The sequence below is a fragment of the Schistocerca piceifrons genome, chromosome 1 (genome assembly GCF_021461385.2).
Source record: "Schistocerca piceifrons isolate TAMUIC-IGC-003096 chromosome 1, iqSchPice1.1, whole genome shotgun sequence".
In the NCBI taxonomy this organism is placed as follows: domain Eukaryota; kingdom Metazoa; phylum Arthropoda; class Insecta; order Orthoptera; family Acrididae; genus Schistocerca; species Schistocerca piceifrons.
The window spans coordinates 1,246,394,244-1,246,413,517 of record NC_060138.1 but is presented as its reverse complement, the minus strand read 5'-3'; the positions used below and the strand labels follow the sequence as shown (position 1 = coordinate 1,246,413,517).

Below are 19,274 nucleotides of genomic sequence, written 5' to 3'. Positions count from 1 at the left end.
TGAATGTGACAAAAAATATTCTTGTCCCTACATACAAGAGATATAGAGTGAGGAAGGGCGAGTGGGAGGGAAAAAGATGAGGCTGAGGGAAACAGTTTAGTAGAGATTTAGGGCAGGGGACTGTGACAGTGCAGGATATGCTGGAGAGAGAAATCCCACTTGCGTTGGGAGGGGTATATAAATGGCTTGCATAGTGAAGCTGCTGTTGAAGTTACTTGTGTTGTTGTGGGCAACATATTCAGCAACTTACTGGTCACGTTTGTGGTTCACCACAGTTTGGCAGCGAGCATTCATGCGAGTAGACATTTGGTTACTTGTCATGCCAACATAGAGTGCTGTGCAGTAATTACAACATAGCTTATGTATGACATGGCTGTTTTCACATGTGGCGTTTCCTTTTACTGGGTACGAAATGCCTGCAACTGGGCCTGCAGTAGGAGGTGGTGGGTGGGGTGTATGTGGGAGGTCTTGCACTTGATGAACTGACTATAATGGAATGACCCACGGGGCTCCAGTATTGGGAGCACAATTGGAACAGGAATGAAAATGGAATATTCTTTAAGTTGTCTTGGTGGTGGAACAAAACTATGGGTGATTTGGATGGATTTTAGGTATGATGTACCTCTTCTCTGGGCACAGAGGGTAACTGAAGCCCTGGGTGGAGGATGTCAGTAGAGCTTTTGAAGACCAGGAGTGATCAGAGGATGCTGGTCGATGGCTGATTCACAGGTTTATTGTTGTCAGAGGAGATGAGACGGAGTTAAGGAAAGAAGGTTAGTCCAGCATGGTTGAACTTAGGTTTTGGGCTAAAGGTGAGGCCCTTAGAAAGTTCTGAGACTTCTACAAGGTTTAGAGTTTCAGCAGACAGGTTGACAACAGTATTATGGGATGTTTGTTCAGGAGCAGTGTGGTTTCATGGAGCATAGAGGAAGTATTGGGGCAGGTGGAAAGTAAAGTATGTCAGCAAGACATGGCCACGGTGCTATGAGAGGTTGACAGTGGGGCTGGGATCAGAGTGGTAGGCTCATTCTTGGCTGTAGGTGATCGCAGTGAATACAGCAGTAGACTAACATAATTCCACACTGTCAACTGGGTACGTAACATCGAATTTTTTAATGCTTTTTTTAAATAAAATAAACTGTACCCAGCCACTATTTCCCTGTTATTTCCATTTACTTTTATGATCAGCAGTATCATACTGATTTTGATCTCTCTTGGCACATCTTCAATGGTGAACATTTAATACAATACACTGTAATAATTACGATGTATTCCATTGACAATATTTGTTTGTCCAGTCATAGATTGTTATCTATGATAAAGAGAAAATAGAATTATGGTGATTCCATAATTTAGTTCCAAATAAAATATTCATACCTTTTTATTAAGGGAACCAAAATTATGCTTTCCATTGGATGTCATATGAAAACTCGTATGAGCAGACCTCTGCTGACCTGCCACTTACACCACAATGTACAGTATTATAGCCACTAATACTCCCATTCACAGCCAGTCCTCTTCTCATTAAGAGAGAGAGAGAGAGAGAGAGAGAGAGACGAGAGAGAGAGAGGAGAGAGAGAGAGAGAGACAGCAAAGGATAATTATACTACCATGACTGAAACATTGGAAACAAAGTGCACAGGTACTTAATGGTACTTACCTTCCGGAGGTGAAATATGTAGCACTGCCAACAGTCACAAGGTAAAAGTGACACACTACCCTAGCTCTCAGAGCCAACTGTTCCTCGCTTGAGGAGGAGAGTGGGATAGGTTCAAGAAGGTTAAAAAGAAAGGGCACAACATTCAGGTGTTAGGGCGAAAACAACCCACTTGCACTGCGGATGATGTTAGATGAAGGCAAAGTGAGAGTCAACTGTGAGTCTCTTACCCCTCAGCCTGTCTTTTCACTAATTCCATTTCACAATTTATAGTATACTATTTTATACTTCAAGACATTGTACTTAAATAAAATACAAATATTTCCACATCCTCTCCACAAGCTCTATGGAATATGTCGTATAATGTAATGTACTGCGACATATTACTTAAGCAAGTTAGCTCTACAGCTCTAGCTTCCACAAAGCTTATTACCTGGCAGCACAAGAATAATTTTTCTTGTATCTGTTAACTAGTACACATCCTTAGATTGTCAATTTTTTTGTAGTTATTTTATTTCTTCCCTGTTTGAAACATTCTTGCTACTGGTTTGCTGCACTCTGTTTGCTTCTACTGCTGGATGAAAACATTTCTCTAATGTCTCACATAACAGGTGGCATTCATGTTTCAATTTGCACAGAGAGTACTCTGCCATCTTGCTCTTTCTCATCTCTGCCCTCTATCTGGGCAACTGCCCAAACTAAACTGAATCTGCAGTCTCATAAAAACTCTCACAAACTAACAAAATCAAAGAATATCTACATCTACAGGTATGCTCATGATGTTACATGTTTTGTGGGAATAAGCTCCTACATTAAGTATGAAATTTACTCCTGTTATTCTAAGAATCACACAAAAAGGTGCTCTACAATCTATGCTCTTGTATGTCCAAAACTATTGCAATACAGAATTCACACACTGAAATCTGCACTATATTTTGACAACTGCTGAAATATAATAAAAGCATGTGCATCCTTTGTTTCCTTGTTACATACCATCACTCACATTAACTAAAGTTATTATTGTTACAGCAGTTGCACATTAATATTGTTCTTATCATATAAAGAGACAAGTCGGTATTATTCTATAGCACAGACGCAAAATATGACACTCACCTCCGAAAATGAATGGTACACAGCAGCAAAATATTGGAATGCTAAATAGTGGTTCACAACCAACATAATAACTGCAATTATTAAATGAAGGTGATGTGATCACCAACATACGGATATGTTTTCAGGATAAAAAAGATGAGAGATCTGACTAATAATGCCACACACGAGTTAGAGTGCGGGGTAAATCTTCAAAGAGGATGAAGCCAATGTATATTAAGCAAAGTTCCCTGCAAAAAATAAGATAAAATGAATCAAATATGTATGAAGTAAATATGCATGTTCATGAAATATCAAAGTTATAATACACAAATTGAATATGAAAGTGCTTATCACATATTAAAACAGAAAAACTGACCACAGATGTTTCCTGGGTGCTATAACTTATTATTTATGAATTTTATTTTCTGCTACTTTCTTATCATAAATAAATAACTGAATTATTAGTATTACTGCTTTGCTGTCAATAATATACACCTTTTAAAAATGTACATGTCTTAACTACCATCTGAAAAATTTCTGTATGCTGGAAAAATTTTAATGAAAGACACTTTTTGTTTGGCGAAACTGTTTAAACATTTAATACTGCTTCCCATATTACAAAGAAAAAAAAAATCACAAAAAGACTGTTCCTTGAGCTAAGATGAATGAGTATTACATTGCCATATTAGTGCTTCAATACAAACCACCACAAGCAAAGGAGCAGCACTAAAGTAGAGAAGTACATTTGTGCATGTTTAATAGTAGTATCAATATTATGAAAAGGATACATGCTACTGACCATATAACGGAGATGCTGAGCCGTAGATAGGCTTACCAAAAAGACTGTCAGAAAGTGAGCATTCGACCAACAAGGCCTTCTTCGGAAATAGACACACACACACACACACACACACACACACACACACACACACACGGCTACCGTCTGTGGCTGTTAAGGCCAGACTGTAAGCAGCAGCGCATGATGGGAAAGACAACTGAGTGGTGGGTGTAAAGAGGAGGTGAAGGAGGGTACAGCAGCTAGATGCAGTTGAGAGGTTAGATGAAGTGCGGGGGTAGCAGAAAAGGAGAGAAGTAAAAATACTGTGAGAGTGTTGGTGGAATAGAGGGCTGTATAGTGCAGGAATGGGAACAGGAAAGGGGCAAGATGAGTAATGACAATGACTGGCGAAGGTTGAGGCCAGGAGAGTAACAGGAATGTAGGATAGATCACATGGTGAGTTCCCATCCACGAATTCAGAAAAGCTGGTGTTGGTGGAAAGGATCCAGATGGCACAGGCTGTGAAGCAGTCATTTAAATGAAGACTGTGGTGTTGGGCAGCGTGCTCAGCAATCAAGTGGTCCAGCTGTTTTTAAGCCACAGTTTGTCGGCTGCCATTCCCAAAACCAATCATGCACGACTTGTTGAAGACCTTCTCTCCTTCACTTTTTGCCACCAACTCAACCAAAGACAAATATTGAACCCTGCCTGACTCATTTCACTCCTCCATCCAATCATGATCCATCCCCACTGTCCCCAAATCACTACCTCCTGACCTGCTGAGAAAGGCTCCACCACTTCTTGGTTATCAAGCCCATGTAGAATGCAGCTAAGCTTATAGATCACATGAATAGTTTCACAGGTAACCCTGCCTTTAACAATATAGGGGATCTTGTGACCGGACTGGAGTAGGTGGTGGTGGGAGGATGTATGGGACAGGTCTAGCATCTAGATCTAATACAGGGATATGAGCCATGAGGCAAAGGGTTAGGAGCAGGGGTTGTGTAGGGGTGGGATGATGATATTGTGTAGGTCCGGTGGGTGGCATAATACCACTGTTGGAGGGATGGTGAGGATCATGAGTAGGACATTCTGATTTCAGGGAATGATGAGAGGTAGTTGAAGCCCTGGAGGAGAATGTGATTCAGTTGCTCCAGTCCTCAGTGGTACTGGGTCACAAGTGGAATGCTGTTCTGTAGTTAGACGGTGGGACTATAGGAGGTGGTGGGTCATGAGAAATCAGGCATGGGATGTCTGTTTTTGTAAAAGGTTGGGAGGGTAATTAAGGTCTGTGAAGCCTCAGTGAGACCCTCGGTATATTTTAAGAGGGATCACTCGTCACTGAAGACGCAACGGCCAAAATTTTTCCCCAGATCCCTCAACATGCATATCAATCAGGCCCAAACCACCTTGCAATACCTCCTCTCCATCCGCATAATTCTCTCCTGCTATGCAGCCTGGCTCCCACTTCACCCAATGAAACTCTTGCCCTCCAGCAACCAGAGAAATACGCAAAACACCACCTCAAAAAACTCTTCACCCTGTTCACTTCCTAATCCCACCATGGACTACCACTACCCACCATCCTGACAACAACATCCCAACCTCCCCCAGATCCCCTCATAGCTGAAAAACCATGCCTCACAGACCTACTACATTTAACTGACCCTCATAAACTCCCTCCCACCACCATATAGAATCCAAGACCCAAACAGACCCAAAACAGTGTTCTGAACCTTTCCTCCAAAGTCTTAGCCCCACAGAAGTATCAGTCATTTCCAAAGGCCTCACCTTTTGCCCCACTCCCAAAATCAATCATGCACGACTTGTTGAAGACCTTCTCTCCTTCACTTTTTGCCACCAACTCAACCAAAGACAAATATTGAACCCTGCCTGACTCATTTCACTCCTCCATCCAAATCATGATCCATCCCCACTGTCCCCAAATCACTACCTCCTGACCTGCTCGAGAAAGGCTCCACCACTGGTTGTTTGGAATCTCAAGGATTACTTGGCAGAAGGACTCCGCCAGCTGCCAGATTCATTCACCTACAAACCCTGCCCACAGCGACTCCATTCCAGAAATCCAGCACGATCTCCAGTCTCTCCTCAAATCCTTATGCCTACTCCAGAACCTTTCCCCACACCCCTACCTTCTACATACTTCCTAAAGTCCATAAACCCAACCAGCCAGGACAACCCATTGTGCCTGGTTAATGTGCCCCCACTGAGAGTGTCTCTGCTCTCACAGACTAACAACTTCAAGGCTATTGCCTGCAACCTTACTCTCCTACATAAAAGATACCAACCATCTCCTCCAACAACTCTCCACAGTTCCTGTTCCTTTACTACACAGTACTCTGATCATTATTATTGATGACACTTCCCTTTACACTAACATTCCTAATGCCCACGGCCCTTACTGCTACTGAACACTACTTTTCCCAACACCCAATGAATTCCAAACCTGCAACCTCCTTCCTAGTCGCCATGACCAACTATATCCTCACCTACAATTACTTCTCCTTTGAAGGTATTACATACAAACAAATCACACGGTATGGCTATGGGCACCAGCATGACACAAATCCTATGCCCAACCTATTCATGAGCCATCCACAGGAATCCTCCCTAACTACCCAGAGCCCCAAACCTCTCACCTAGTTCAGATTCATTGATGGCATCTTTGTGATCTTGATAGAGAGTCGAGAACACTCCCCATTGACAATGCTCCAGAACCTAAACATCTCTCCCACCTCCCCCCCACCCCCCCCCCCCCCCCCCCCCCTCCCTCCAATTCACTTCACCTGGTCCTACTCAATTCATCAAGCCACCTACCATAATGTTGATCTCCACCTCAAAGATTGATACATCATTACCTCCATCCATATCGAACACCACCAACCACCAGTAATACCTCCACTTCAACAGCTGCCACCAGTAAAAACCATGATATCCCTTCCATACAACCAGCCACCCACAGCACTTCGCATCTGCATAGAACAAATGGTCACTCTCAAAATATACCAAGGGTCTCACTGGGGCCTTCAAAGACTGTAATTACCCTCCATACTTGCACAAAAACAGACGTCCCTTGCCTTATCTCTCCAATCACCCACCACCTCTCGAAGTCCCACTGTCCAGCCACAGAGGAGCATTCCCTTCGTGATTCAGAAACACCCAGGACTGGAGCAACTGAATTACATTCTCTGCCAGGGTTTCAACTACCTCTCATCATTCCCTGGAATGAGAAATGTCCTACCGACTATCTTCCCACAGTGGTATTCTGTTGCCTACCGAACCTTCACAATATCCTCATTCATCACTACACAACCCCTGCTCCCAACCACTTGCCTCATAGCTCCCATCCCTGCAACAGATCCAGATGCAAGACCTACCCCATACATCCTTCCACCAACACCTGCTCCAGTCTGGTCACAAGTATCACCTATCCCAACAAAGGCAGGGCTATCTGTGAAACGATTAATGTGATCTACAAGGTAAGCTGCCATCACTGTGCTGCAGTCTACAGGGGCTTGACAACCAATCCACATGAAAGGCCACCGACAAGCTCGTGATCAAAAAACAGCTGGTCCACCTTGTTGCTGAGCACACTGCACAACATGACCTTCATTTCAATGACTGCTTCACAGCCAGTGCCATCTGGATCCTTCCCACCAACACCAGCTTTTCTAAGTTGTGCTGGTTGTGACGAAGCAAGCTGGGATATTTTTACTTCCCCTCTTGTTTTTCCATCTGCCTCCTTAAAATTCATTTTTTTCAATTTTAACTGATTACCATTAACATAAGTGAGTATAATCTGATTTTTCATAAAAGAGAAAGATTGGCCCTCAGTTTTAAAGAATATAAAACCAGATCTAATTTTGTGCTTAGTTCTTAGGTATGTAATTGATTTTCTAATTTATTTTGGCTATTCCTAGTTAGTATCTTTTATTATAGGGGCGAAATCAGTAATTGTTTTGTAAGTTAAATTCTCATTGCTGACGTATAAACAAAAATAAATTCTGTACAAATTAGAAAGATTTGGGAGAAACAACAATAGTATTATAAAGGATTTATTTGGCTCTATTCGAAAACATGTTAGCAAAATCAGCCTTTCATTAATCCAAAGTAATTAACAGTTTTATCAAAAGTATTGTTTACGTACCTATATATGTTAATTTCATCATTTAAACAAATAATTTTGGCCTAACTCTTGCAATAGAAGAAACTGTTAAAGAGAACAAATGTTTCGATGTATTCAGTTAATTTAATGAGTTAAGTTTTAATTGTAATTTCTGCAACTTTTAACTTCAAACCTACTTCAGTACCAATTATTGTGATGATATATAAGACCCAAATTTTGATCATGAGACAGTCAGTCCACAACCGAGTTTCAGACAAGAAACTTGTGTTGGTTAGAATGACAACAATGCATCAACTTAACAGTGAAATTAGTGTTACACCAATAAGCTGTGTGTTAAAGCAATGACAGTGTCTGTTAAATTTATTTGAAAGCCTGAACTGTGTGGTTATGTTTTTTACTGCTCCTAGATGTTCAACAATAAACTATTGTAGCATTATGTGGATGTTCACCTGCAAATTATTAATGAGGTTTATCGAAAGTTAAACAATAGTGCTCTGGCCATATAAATGTGTATATGGCGGGGTCGTTAAAAGTGAAAGTAAAAGACAGTGAAACGCAAATGTGCATCTGACGGATACATCATTTACAGTAGAAAGTAGTTGCACTTCCACTTTTTTCAGCCAGTATGTCGACACCGGGGACAATCAACAAAGGAGACAAAGAAGGTGAATCGCTACATGTGGTGTCCCGGCATGAGGAATATTGTACGTAGCCTCAAAAACAAGAACTTCGCGAAATTTAAACAGTGAAATCAACAGTAGTTTACAGTGCAGTGGTGCAACAGCCAATCAGTGCATGGGTTTCATGGCCACAGTATAACAGCAACCAATCAGCGAGTGCATCCTATGGAAGCAGCCACTGAGTACAGGAGCAGCCAATCAGCACACAGGAGGACACAGCTGACAGGAGATAAACAAGACGCCTTGCCAAGAGAATTACAACTTGCAACAGACAACAAATAGAGTTGACAACTGCAGAAGCAACAGGAGACAAGTGATTTTAAAAAAAAAAAAAAAAAAAAAAAAAAAAAGAAAAGAAAAGAAAGTAATTTTGTAGCAAAAGCTGTTGTGTATTAAGTGATACATAATGAGTGGCCTTCACGAACCAGACAGTGTCACCGAGGACAAAGCTGTAGAGGTTACGTCGTTATATAAACAGAAAGACTTAATGGGGACTGAGCCGCAGAGCGTAGAAGTAGAACGTAGAAGTGGAAGCAATGTTACGGCAAATTATGAGTTTTTTGAGTAATATAGCAATGAAAGAAGGCATTAGTAAAGTGAGAAATGACATTATCAGGGCGGAAAAGAAAACTGATAGCATTAGAACTGACACGGTTAGCTTAAAAGAAATTAAAAGGAAATTAATGTAGTTAACGCTAACCTTTCAGAATTAAATAAGAAGTTTGATGCAGTAGTTAAAGATTGTGATAATACTAATGAGAAATCAGTATTGAGTCGTAAAGGTGTGGAAGAGAAAGAGAAAATTTGTGATGACAATAGTAGGAAGGTGGAGGTTTTCGAGAAACAATGTGCTGAAAATAGGGTTAAACTTGAGAACCAAATCGATCAGATTAAAAATGATTTAAGGCAGAACCAAGTATGCAGTAGTGGTAAAGGAAAATTGGAAAAATTAAATAAAAATGTAGATTAAAAATTGGCTGCAATTGAGAAAAAGGTGGAAGAAGTACAAAATCTAAACCATAGAGAAAGTGACAGTGGGTCTGATAATCTCATTGGTACGCAGGTGATAGTTTTCCCAGGGAAAGGATTAGGATTTGTTGTATGAAGAAGATCACATGGTGAGTAAGAAGGAAGTGGGTCAGCCTGTAACAGCAGCAAGTGTACAAGGCGTACATGTTAAATGTTTACTGGACAATGGTAGTGATTTGAGTGGTATTTCACAGGCAATTTTTGAATCTGTTAAGAACACAGGGAGTATAGTAGTAATACATGTTTCTGGAATAGAAATTATGGTGCTACTGGTAAGCTATCAAAGAGTGCGAAACACGAGGTACTATTAAGTGGGGAATTGGCAGGACAGATGTTGGAGTGCAATTTGGTGGCGATTCAAGATCTCAGCATTGATTTAATATTTGGAATTAATTTCTTGTGCAATTAGCAAGTAGGGGTTTCAGCATTCTGTGTTGGATTGATTATGTGGTGATAATGCTTACTCCAGCTGTTTGTCTCATTTTCCATGTTTCCTGAGGCAGTCAAACTCTTCTCCCTATCCTATCTGTAGTTTATAAGTGAACCAGAAACATTATATCTTCTACTTTCATGAGATTTTATACAGTAGCACACTTTAGTATAGAAATATTCTAGGAAAAGGTTTCTCCAGTATTATTTATATATATTATGTTGTGTTAGTTATAAATAATGGAATCATATGAAGATGGGAGAAAGTAAATTGGTTACCATGGTTAAAGAATTTTGTTAAAGAGGTAAGTTAAACAGAAAATGAAAGGTGTTAGCATATGTGGAGGATAATTAACATCTGAAGTAAACAGCTCATTGGTTGCAGCAACAGAGGCAATACGCAGTAAAAAACCCATCTTAAATTATGAGATCTTAATATTAATTGGGCTATAATTGAAGTGTTTGTGTTAAGTGCAATTAGTATATGGAGATAACTATCTACCCATAGAAGTGTGTCACGGTACAGCCTTCTAACATTAAGGAATTCCAACTTTAAACATAGTTGGCCTGGAGGTAATGTGTGGAATGTATAAGCAAGATTTGTATGTAAGAGGGGGGGACCCAGAAGTAACCGGAATAGTAAATGCTGCACATCGTGTACTTGTAGTAGCAGGTTGCGCCGCCAGATGGGTTGTAGTAGGGTCCTCTGTTGAGTCATTCTGCCACGCAGTGCCACCCAACAGTGAGAAGTGTGGTTTCTTTGGCAATTCTTCGAGGAGAGCATACAGTGCAGACGTGACACAAGGAAATGGCTAGTTCTTACGAACAACGTGCGGCAGTGAAGTTTTGTTTCTTGCTCGGCAAGGAATGCAGCAGAAACTGTTGCGATGATTCAGACAGCCTACAAAGACCATGCTCTTAGTAAAACGCAAGTGTACGAATGGTTTTCTCGGTTTAAAAAGGGAGAAATGGTGGCTGAAGATCAGCCCCCGGTTCTGGTCGACCTTTAACTGCTCGAAGCCGAAGACAATATCAACAAAATCCGTGATCTCATCAGTGAAGATGAACGCACGACAATCGGATCAACCCGAGAACTTGTCCGGGGTTGTCCTGGAGCTCAATTCAGCGCATCTTGACCATCGATTTGGGGATGCGAAGAGTGGCAGCACAAAATTCGAGCCGAAGATTCTTACTGGAGATCGTCGATTTCAAGCCTGTCTCGAAATGAAGGACACGTTCAAAGATGATTCACGTGTTTTCAACAAATTCATTACAGATGATGAGTCTATGGTGCTATGGGTACAATCCAGATAGTAAACAAGTCATTACAATGGAAGTCACCTGGCTCACCTCGCCCAAAAAAAAGCTCGACAAGTGAAATCGAATGTGAAAACGATGTTGATCTGTTTTTTTTGGAGGTTATGAAATGGCTTCGCAGAAGTTTGTCGAGACAACGCCCTGCTTTGTGGGATTCTGGTGTGTAGTTACTGCATAACGACAGCACTCCCATGCACGCGGCTCTCAGCGGTCGCCAGTTTTTTGGTCTCAACGAAGACGACTACCTTGACCCACGCGCCCTATTCGCCGGATTTAGCACCCTCGGACTTCTTCCTATTTCCGAGGATGAAAAGAGACTTGAGAGGGAAGCGTTTTGCAGATGTGGAAGACGTAAAACGCAAAGTCATGAAAGTGCTAGCAGGTATCAAAGAGGACAAATTTAAAAGGTGCTTCGAACACTGGAATGAACGTTTGGACAAGTGTATTAATGCTAATGGAGAAGGAGATTAAGGTTGTATATTTGAAAACAATAAAGTATATGCTTTCTAGGAAGAAATTCCGATTATTTTTGGGGTCCCGCCTCATATATCGCCCTTCAGGCTAGAATGCCAAACAAATAATAGTTTTTCTAAGTTGATAATTTTGTCTGATCAATAATGAGAGTTAAGTTTGCCTTAGCATAAGGTTCTGTTGCTGTGGAGTGTTTTTTGGTAGAATCAATTTTGCATTAGATAAGCAGAGCAGGTGTTTATTTACTAGATAATGAAACAATAAGGAAATAATAAAATAATGCATAATGTTAGGGTCTTAATAGTTAGGGAACCTGTCTCTGCAGTACGGACATTTTTTGAGAATGCATTCCACTAGCTAACAAGGTAAGAAATGTAAGTGAAATAATGGTGCTGACAGACATGATTAATGCAAAAAAATAACTGTGTACAAACAAATGTGGTGTACCTGTATTGATAATCTATTTTTGAACTAGGCAACATTGGGTATTGTGTATATAGTGCAATTCATGACACTGCAGCTGGGAATGAAAGTTTAACAGAAAGAGTAATATTTTAGTGAGGTACAAATCATATAATGCTGCATCATTGGATCTATAGGTTACCTGAAAACTTCTATTTGTGTTCTGAGGAATTAAGAGCTTGAAATGGTAATACTGGGATGAAGAAACATTAATTTTGCTGACTGACTGATAACTATGATGCTAGACTGAATATTCTGACAGGTCAACTATTTGGTAACATTTTGTAATTTTTTGAGAATTTAATTTTCTAGTTGAATAAGAGTAGTGCTCAGAGTTGAGTAGATAAATGGGGCTATGATTTGGTACAACTTCCATCCCCTTTATTTTCATCTGAATAGTAATTAAGTTATGTGATGGTGATTATCTTTTTTCATAACGTGATGATTAGAAATCTATGCTACTGCACATCTTGAGTTTTTGTTATTTTGACAATGGGAAAGAAACAAAAGTCTTTCAAGTTTAACCAATTTCAGACATTTTATGACTTAAAGCGTAATATTTTGTAGTGTATGTGCAATTTATTTAAAAAAATTTCTAGTCCACACCTTCATATTATAGTCAATTTTAGTGCTAATTATTGTGAAGTCATGTGGACTATATGATGTAATGACTATTATTTGCCATTAGTGTTAAACATTTTTTTCTTAGGCTTAAGTTAGAAGTGAAAGTATGTGTACTAATGTAGAGTATTTTGCCTCATTTTTTCATGTACTGTGGTGGAGGAGAACCACCTGCAAGGAACCGATCACAGGGCATTGCGTAACCGCCACTTGGATCTGTTGAAGGCGTGGACAACTTGGTGAAAAATTGCAATCACACAATATAATTTAGTTCCCTCCCTCCCAACCCAACGAGGATCTATTTTGTTTAGCAGCAAGACAGGACATTGTACAAAGTGATATGTATCTTAAAATGTAATCTTTGCTTACCCAAAAAGGACATAACTTATGATGAAGATGCCTAATTTTTGTTAAAAGTATAACTTTTGGATATTTTATGTAAATGTACAATACATTGTATGTAAATATTTTGTATGGGGATTTTCATACAGCCAGTTATTATAAGTAGGAATTTGAAAAATTTCAGTAGTGGTACAAGTCCATTACCTCCACTTTTCTGCCTATAATGCTTCTGAAATTAATGATCCAAACAAACAGAAATAAAGGTTCATCTGTAGCAGGAAGCCATATGCTTGAATATCTCTGTATCTCAACTGCAGATTTTTCAGCGCTCATTTAACTTTAGGACTCTGTATCTCAAAATAAAGAAAAATGGACTTGTAACCACTATTGAAAAAAGCCCTTCATATGCACTGTAGTTTTTGAAAGGATTTCTTATGTAATATTTTTGTGTGTGTGGATTTTAAACCCAATTTCTGGCGTCACTTGTGGTCATTGAATTGTCCAGTTAGCCATTTGCAATATCTATCTGGTCAATCCAATGAGGGAGTGATGTGACGAAGCAAGATGGGATAGTTTTACTTCCCCTCTTGTTTTTCGATCTGCCTCTTTAAAATTCATTTTTTCAATTTTAACTAATTACCATTAACACAAGAGAGTATAATCTGCATTTTCATAAAAGGGAAAGATTGGCTCTCAGTTTTAAAGAATATAAAACCAGATTCTAATTTTGTGCTTCGTTTTAGGTATGTAATTGATTTTCTAAATTATTTTGACCATTCTTCTAGTTAGTATCTTTTATTATAGGGCAAAATCAGTAATTCTTACGGTCACTTAAATTCTACTGGTGACGTATAAACAAATATAGACATTCGAGAGACGAAAACAATGGCATTTTTAAAGGATCTATTTGGCTCTATTCGAAAACATGTTAGCAAAACCAGCCCTTCATTAATTCCAAAGTAATTAACAATTTTGTCAAAAGTATTGTTTACATAACTATATATGTTAATTTCATCATTTAAACAAATAATTTGGCCTAACTCCTGCAGTAGAAGAAACTGTTACAAGAACCAATGCTTTGATGTATTCAGTTAATTTAATGAGTTAAGTTTTAATCGTTAATTTCTGTAACTTTAACTTCAAACCTACTTCAGTGCCTCTTATTATGATGATATATAAGAGCCCGAATTTTGATCACGAGACAAGTCAGTCCACGGACGAGTTTCACACGAGGAACCTGTGTTGGTTAGAACAACAACAATGCATCAACTTAACAGTGAAATAAGTGTTACACCAATAGGCTGTGTGTTAAAGCAATAAAAATGTCCTGTTCAGTTTATTTGAAAGCCTGAACTGTGTGGTTATGTTTTTTACTGCTCCTAGATGTTCAACAATAAACTATTGTAGCATTATGTGGATGTTCACCTGCAAATTATTAATGAGGTTTATCGAAAGTTAAACAATAGTGCTCTGGCCATATAAATGTGTATATGGGGGGTCCGTTAAAAGTGAAAGTAAAAGACAGTGAAACGCAAATGTGCATCTGACGGATACATCATTTACAGTAGAAAGTAGTTGCACTTCCACTTTTTTCAGCCAGTAATGTCGACACCGGGGGACAATCAACAAAGGAGACAAAGAAGGTGAATCGCTACATGTGGTGTCCCGGCATGAGGAATATTGTACGTAGCCTCAAAAACAAGAACTCTGCATGGGTTTCATGGCCACAGTATAACAGCAACCAATCAGCGAGTGCATCCTATGGAAGCAGCCACTGAGTACAGGAGCAGCCAATCAGCACACAGGAGGACACAGCTGACAGGAGATAAACAAGACGCCTTGCCAAGAGAATTACAACTTGCAACAGACAACAAATAGAGTTGACAACTGCAGAAGCAACAGGAGACAAGTGATTTTAAAAAAAAAAAAAAAAAAAAAAAAAAAAGAAAAGAAAAGAAAGTAATTTTGTAGCAAAAGCTGTTGTGTATTAAGTGATACATAATGAGTGGCCTTCACGAACCAGACAGTGTCACCGAGGACAAAGCTGTAGAGGTTACGTCGTTATATAAACAGAAAGACTTAATGGGGACTGAGCCGCAGAGCGTAGAAGTAGAACGTAGAAGTGGAAGCAATGTTACGGCAAATTATGAGTTTTTTGAGTAATATAGCAATGAAAGAAGGCATTAGTAAAGTGAGAAATGACATTATCAGGGCGGAAAAGAAAACTGATAGCATTAGAACTGACACGGTTAGCTTAAAAGAAATTAAAAGGAAATTAATGTAGTTAACGCTAACCTTTCAGAATTAAATAAGAAGTTTGATGCAGTAGTTAAAGATTGTGATAATACTAATGAGAAATCAGTATTGAGTCGTAAAGGTGTGGAAGAGAAAGAGAAAATTTGTGATGACAATAGTAGGAAGGTGGAGGTTTTCGAGAAACAATGTGCTGAAAATAGGGTTAAACTTGAGAACCAAATCGATCAGATTAAAAATGATTTAAGGCAGAAACCAAGTATGCAGTAGTGGTAAAGGAAAATTGGAAAAATTAAATAAAAATGTAGATTAAAAATTGGCTGCAATTGAGAAAAAGGTGGAAGAAGTACAAAATCTAAACCATAGAGAAAGTGACAGTGGGTCTGATAATCTCATTGGTACGCAGGTGATAGTTTTCCCAGGGAAAGGATTAGGATTTGTTGTATGAAGAAGATCACATGGTGAGTAAGAAGGAAGTGGGTCAGCCTGTAACAGCAGCAAGTGTACAAGGCGTACATGTTAAATGTTTACTGGACAATGGTAGTGATTTGAGTGGTATTTCACAGGCAAATTTTGAATCTGTTAAGAACACAGGGAGTATAGTAGTAATACATGTTTCTGGAATAGAAATTATTGGTGCTACTGGTAAGCTATCAAAGAGTGCGAAACACGAGGTACTATTAAGTGGGGAATTGGCAGGACAGATGTTGGAGTGCAATTTGGTGGCGATTCAAGATCTCAGCATTGATTTAATATTTGGAATTAATTTCTTGTGCAATTAGCAAGTAGGGGGTTCAGCATTCTGTGTTGGATTGATTATGTGGTGATAATGCTTACTCCAGCTGTTTGTCTCATTTTCCATGTTTCCTGAGGCAGTCAAACTCTTCTCCTATCCTATCTGTAGTTTATAAGTGAACCAGAAACATTATATCTTCTACTTTCATGAGATTTTATACAGTAGCACACTTTAGTATAGAAATATTCTAGGAAAAGGTTTCTCCAGTATTATTTATATATATTATGTTGTGTTAGTTATAAATAATGGAATCATATGAAGATGGGAGAAAGTAAATTGGTACCATGGTTAAAGAATTTTGTTAAAGAGGTAAGTTAAACAGAAAATGAAAGGTGTTAGCATATGTGGAGGATAATTAACATCTGAAGTAAACAGCTCATTGGTGCAGCAACAGAGGCAATACGCAGTAAAAACCATCTTAAATTATGAGATCTTAATATTAATTGGGCTATAATTGAAGTGTTTGTGTTAAGTGCAATTAGTATATGGAGATAACTATCTACCCATAGAAGTGTGTCACGGTACAGCCTTCTAACATTAAGGAATTCCAACTTTAAACATAGTTGCCTGGAGTAATGTGTGGAATGTATAAGCAAGATTTGTATGTAAGAGGGGGGACCCAGAAGTAACCGGAATAGTAATGCTGCACATCGTGTACTTGTAGTAGCAGGTTGCGCCGCCAGAGGGTTGTAGTAGGGTCTCTGTTGAGTCATTCTGCCACGCAGTGCCACCCAACAGTGAGAAGTGTGGTTTCTTTGGCAATTCTTCGAGAGAGCATACAGTGCAGACGTGACACAAGGAAATGGCTAGTTCTTACGAACAACGTGCGGCAGTGAAGTTTTGTTTCTTGCTCGGCAAGAATGCAGCAGAAACTGTTGCGATGATTCAGACAGCCTACAAAGACCATGCTCTTAGTAAAACGCAAGTGTACGAATGGTTTTCTCGGTTTAAAAAGGGAGAAATGGTGGCTGAAGATCAGCCCCGTTCTGGTCGACCTTTAACTGCTCGAAGCGAAGACAATATCAACAAAATCCGTGATCTCATCAGTGAAGATGAACGCACGACAATCGATCAACCCGAGAACTTGTCCGGGTTGTCCTGGAGCTCAATTCAGCGCATCTTGACCATCGATTTGGGGATGCGAAGAGTGGCAGCAAAATTCGAGCCGAAGATTCTTACTGGAGATCGTCGATTTCAAGCCTGTCTCGAAATGAAGGACACGTTCAAAGATGATTCACGTGTTTTCAACAAATTCATTACAGATGATGAGTCATGGTGCTATGGGTACAATCCAGATAGTAAACAAGTCATTACAATGGAAGTCACCTGGCTCACCTCGCCCAAAAAAAGCTCGACAAGTGAAATCGAATGTGAAAACGATGTTGATCTGTTTTTTTTGGAGGTTATGAAATGGCTTCGCAGAAGTTTGTCGAGACAACGCCCTGCTTTGTGGGATTCTGGTGTGTAGTTACTGCATAACGACAGCACTCCCATGCACGCGGCTCTCAGCGGTCGCCAGTTTTTGGTCTCAACGAAGACGACTACCTTGACCCACGCGCCCTATTCGCCGGATTTAGCACCCTCGGACTTCTTCCTATTTCCGAGGATGAAAAGAGACTTGAGAGGGAAGCGTTTTGCAGATGTGGAAGACGTAAAACGCAAAGTCATGAAAGTGCTAGCAGGTATCAAAGAGGACAAATTTAAAAGGTGCTTCGAACACTGGAATGAACGTTTGGACAAGTGTATTAATGCTAATGGAGAAGGAGATTAAGGTTGTATATTTGAAAACAATAAAGTATATGCTTTCTAGGAAGAAATTCCGATTATTTTTGGGTCCCGCCTCATATATCGCCCTTCAGGCTAGAATGCCAAACAAATAATAGTTTTTCTAAGTGATAATTTTGTCTGATCAATAATGAGAGTTAAGTTTGCCTTAGCATAAGGTTCTGTTGCTGTGGAGTGTTTTTTGGTAGAATCAATTTTGCATTAGATAAGCAGAGCAGGTGTTTATTTACTAGATAATGAAACAATAAGGAAATAATAAAATAATGCATAATGTTAGGGTCTTAATAGTTAGGGAACCTGTCTCTGCAGTACGGACATTTTTTGAGAATGCATTCCACTAGCTAACAAGGTAAGAAATGTAAGTGAAATAATGGTGCTGACAGACATGATTAATGCAAAAAAATAACTGTGTACAAACAAATGTGGTGTACCTGTATTGATAATCTATTTTTGAACTAGGCAACATTGGGTATTGTGTATATAGTGCAATTCATGACACTGCAGCTGGGAATGAAAGTTTAACAGAAAGAGTAATATTTTAGTGAGGTACAAATCATATAATGCTGCATCATTGGATCTATAGGTTACCTGAAAACTTCTATTTGTGTTCTGAGGAATTAAGAGCTTGAAATGGTAATACTGGGATGAAGAAACATTAATTTTGCTGACTGACTGATAACTATGATGCTAGACTGAATATTCTGACAGGTCAACTATTTGGTAACATTTTGTAATTTTTTGAGAATTTAATTTTCTAGTTGAATAAGAGTAGTGCTCAGAGTTGAGTAGATAAATGGGGCTATGATTTGGTACAACTTCCATCCCCTTTATTTTCATCTGAATAGTAATTAAGTTATGTGATGGTGATTATCTTTTTTCATAACGTGATGATTAGAAATCTATGCTACTGCACATCTTGAGTTTTTGTTATTTTGACAATGGGAAAGAAACAAAAGTCTTTCAAGTTTAACCAATTTCAGACATTTATGACTTAAAGCGTAATATTTTGTAGTGTATGTGCAATTTATTTAAAAAAATTTCTAGTCCACACCTTCATATTATAGTCAATTTTAGTGCTAATTATTGTGAAGTCATGTGGACTATATGATGTAATGACTATTATTTGCCATTAGTGTTAAACATTTTTTTCTTAGGCTTAAGTTAGAAGTGAAAGTATGTGTACTAATGTAGAGTATTTTGCCTCATTTTTTCATGTACTGTGGTGGAGGAGAACCACCTGCAAGGGAACCGATCACAGGGCATTGCGTAACCGCCACTTGGATCTGTTGAAGGCGTGGACAACTTGGTGAAAAATTGCAATCACACAATATAATTTAGTTCCCTCCCTCCCAACCCACGAGGATCTATTTTGTTTAGCAGCAAGACAGGACTTGTACAAAGTGATATGTATCTTA

General features: G+C 39.1%; 1 pseudogene; it reads right to left on the bottom strand.

Annotated features, from left to right (window-relative positions):
* The window catches only part of LOC124803205, a 58,255-nt pseudogene that overhangs the window by 16,029 nt on the left and 22,952 nt on the right, over positions 1-19,274 (bottom strand).